The sequence below is a fragment of the Hippocampus comes genome, unplaced genomic scaffold (assembly GCF_001891065.2).
Source record: "Hippocampus comes isolate QL1 unplaced genomic scaffold, H_comes_QL1_v1.1 scaffold92, whole genome shotgun sequence".
NCBI classification, from domain to species: domain Eukaryota; kingdom Metazoa; phylum Chordata; class Actinopteri; order Syngnathiformes; family Syngnathidae; genus Hippocampus; species Hippocampus comes.
In genome coordinates this window covers 3,502,232-3,506,458 of record NW_017805379.1, presented here as the reverse complement: position 1 = coordinate 3,506,458, position 4,227 = coordinate 3,502,232, and positions in this window count along the sequence as shown.

Sequence of the window (4,227 nt, the reverse complement as noted above, 5' to 3'; positions counted from 1 at the left end):
ACACACACACACACACACACGCACACACACACACGCATTATTCTTCATTTTCCCCTTCAATTTCTCATGAATTACTCTTGAAAACACTTAATCATCTCTATAAAGAACATTTTATACACACACACACACACACACACACATACACACACACACACAAACACACATTATGCTTCATTTTCCCCTTCAATTTCTCATGAATTACTCTTGAAAACACTTCATCTGAGATGAATCACCCCCAAAACTTCCTCTCGGAATTCCTCTAAACAGCGTCACCCATAACAGAGAACAAACTGCCCCCTCGCAACCCAAACCCCCCGCCCCCACACCCCCAAAGGCGGAATGTCCTTGGCTGGCTTGTCACTGGGTGTGTTTGTGTGAGAGCAGGAAGTGGGTGAATGTGACGACTGTGGGGAGAACAAGCAACAATGTGCCACGCTTACCACTTCCTGTCCTGGTGCTTGGGCGACTTTGCCACAGAAACGGCCGGAGAAGCTGGTGTGGAGTGACTCAAGCGCACGCGCGTGTGCACACACGCACACACACGCACGCACACACACACACACACACACACACACACACACACACACACACACACAAACAATCTAAATTTGTTTGGTTGACCTTATTCCAGTAAAACCAATGAACTGGCAAATATTGCGCAAATATTAGTTTAAAATAAACAAAAAAAGATTTTCAAAAACTTAACAATCTGTAGTTTGGCAAAAATTAAAAAATGGTAAACCATTTTGTCATGAAAAACAGATTATAAAAAATGTCAGATGTTTTTTTTTTCTAAAAAAAAAACCTCACAACAAATAAGATTTTTAAACAACAATAAAAAAATCCGTAGCAGTGTGAAATTATGAAAATACCGGTAAATGATTTGAGAAAAAATCTCTCGGTGTTAAAAATGATTGTCTTTGTTTTTAAAAAAATGGAACAGTGCAGAAATATTTTAAAAAAATCTTCAAAATAACACCAAAGATTTCACGCAAAAAAAAATCTTTAAATTCTGCTGCCCCCCCCCCCCCCCAAAAAAAAATTTGCATCAATCGAGAAACATCTCACAAAACTTACATTTTTTTTGGCCTTTTTTAATGTAGAATTTCTCTTTTTTTTATTTTTATTTTTTACATGTTTTGAAAAATGTTTACTTTTGTAATTCTGTGCCACCACACAGCATTTGAACCTCAAGCTGCGGTGGAACTGCTGCTGCCATTACTTTTGCTCTCCGCTTCTTTTCATTCAACATTTTGAAATGTAGTCTTTCATTTGATAACGCCTTTATTTGAACATTTCAAGCTTCAGACCAAACAGCCGATGCCAGAAAATAAACAGGGAAACAGAAAGAAAGGTTGGCAAGAAACATTCTTGTTGCACAAAACCTGAAGAGAGGAAGCTCGTCCAAAATAAAAACCTACTCACTTCCTCTCAAAGTAGTTTCAGAATAAAAGTCCCAGCCTGGCTTTACACAACTGTGGATGGACAGGCACCCAAGACAATGTGTGTTTGTGTGTTGGGAGTCGTAATGATTGTCAGTTACACACACAAACGCACACACCGAACACAATTGAACCCGAGCCACACAGTGGCACTGCAATTAAAAGCATGTCAAAAAAAAAAAAAAAACAACCATTTACAATGGCTTCTCGTTACTCTTATTATTACTATAATAATATTGATACAGCTCAATAAAAGACACAGCCAGGCACATTTACAGTGGCTATGTAGCTACAAAAAGGGACACACACACTCTCTAAACAAATCAATCACACGTCAATTCCTTTTTTTTTTTGCAACCTAACAATAAGTTTTTTGTTGTTGTTTTATATTAGCTGCATTGTGTCATGTTGAGCATTGGAACTGTTACAAAAGGCATATTATTTACACACATGGCGTGTTCATTTGTGGACGTTAAATTGAAACTAGAGTTAACGTACTTGATACTCATTGGGCACAGATTTCAGGTCACCTGCACAATATTAAATATATATATTTTTAAAAGCTGTTTGCGTAATACACCGAGAGCTCTCTCTAATATTTCTGTTAGCTACATGAAGGCTATGCAGGTGCACCTCATAAAATGTAGTTGCAAAGAAGAGCTTAATAAAGAATTAAAAATGTTGAAATGTATTTCTTTGGCAACAAACAAAAACAAAAACAATGTAAAAGAAACAGCATCTTCGGTGAAAAAAATGCTTATGTGGACAGAGGAACCTCAGAATTTGTAAATGGATCTCTAAAGTCGTGCAAAAATGTTGAGAAAAAAAAGCATGTTTTGGGCAAATTTTCTAGAAAAAAAACTATTGACAATGAGTGTTTACATCTTTGTAATATTTTCACGGGAAATCTATCAAGCTTTGCAAAAGTGATTTTTTTAAAACATTTTTTTTGCTGAAATATTCTGGAATATTGCAAAATTACAAAAGAAAAAAAACAAAACCTCACTAAAGACACCGCATAACCATAGAAACATTTTTATTTAGTTATACACTATTGAAAAATGTTTCCAAAGTCATGCAAAAAACGAGGGAAAAATTTCAAGGAAAGAAAAAAAATGCAAACGAATGCAAGCCTAAAGTCGCACAGGAGTTGCAAAAATTATGAGGAAAAATCTTGGCAGTTCTATTTTTTTTTTTTTAATAAATTCATTTTAGAAAAATCTCCCAAAACAAACCCCAAAAAATATTCATGCAAAAATTTGAGCAAAACTTTCAGCATTGCATTTTTTTACTTGACCTGAAACATTTTTGCTTTAGGGGACAAAATAAAGAAACCCCAAAATCGAAAAACCATGCAAAAAAATTGAAAAACATTCATTTATACAAAAACTTTCGCAAAAATAGTCGAAACTAGTGCTAAAATGCTAATTTTAGCTGCAATCTGTCTCACAGCCAAATCCTTTTCACATCACAAAGTTTGACAAAACATTGTTTTACACTCAAGTGACACTTGAAATGTTCCTCTAACATTGCTGTACCGTTAAAACTTTCCTGATGGCCATATCTGACGATTACTATTTTTTTTACATGCCAACAAATCAGTCAGGAGGTACCACAGTATCATCTCCAATGTTTGCCAGACGCGCAGTGGTTCATTCTTGATGACATCTTCAGATAGCGACGCATGAACAGAACAAGATGACCTATACGTGTGTTTGCGTTCTGATTACAAATGTTGCGACATGCAGTGGGTGGCAAATCGAAGGCAACTCTCCCAGAGAGCGACACAAGCTCGTCACTTTTTTTTTTTTTTTTTTTGAGCAACGATTGGCAAGTGACTCGACACGCAACCTGGAAGGATTTGACGGACTTTTTTGGGGGGGTGATGCTTGTAGGAACACGCAGTGGCCACACGGAGGCGCTTTTCCAAATGTTAAGTAGCATTTTCCAATGTGACGTAATTGGTCCAGAAATTCAGATTCTACAAATGATGTATCTTTGTTGAGCAACCAATGTCAGCAACATATAGTGACAGGCAGAACATTTAAATGCTCTTCCTCTAGATAGCAGAAGTTCTACTTTATCTTTCTATCAATAAAAAGTAGACACTGACAAATTCTCCTGTTTGGGGTTTTTGTTGTCTTTTTTGACATTTTCGGTTGGGAAACAGCCAAGCAGCTGGTTTCTCATGTGTGTATGTGAGAGGTCTGGTTTCTCGTGTGTGTGTGTGTGTGTGTGTGTGTGTGTGTGTGTGTGTGTGTGTGTGTGTGTGTGTGTGTGTGTGTGTGTGTGTGAAAGAGCGAGAGAGAGAGAGAGAGAGAGAGAGGATGTACATTTAATGTTTAGATCAGAATTTTTATTTTTTTTTCAGATAATAGTGTTTTGGATTAAAAGCATTTTAAAGATGTTTTTGGCCCCCCCCCCCCCCCCCAAAAAAAAAATCCACATCTTTGTAGGGTTGTATTTTTATTTCAAAATTTTTGCACGGCAACAGATTTTGGTGAGTTTTTTTTTTTTTTTTTAATAGCAGACTTTAAAGATTTGGGGGGGGGGGAAATGTAAAAAAACAAAAATATATAATTTTTGTGACGAGATGGTTTGCAATCTTTTAAGGTGACGCATTCCCCCCCACACCACCCCAAAAAAAATCTGAAGCTTGCCCTGCTACAAACTTTTCCTCCCAATTTTTTCAAACAGTTTTAAAAAATTGCAATTTCCCCAACTTCCAGGGATTTGGATTTCAAAATGAGTCAACTGTGTATGTGTTTCTTTTCCATGTAATGTG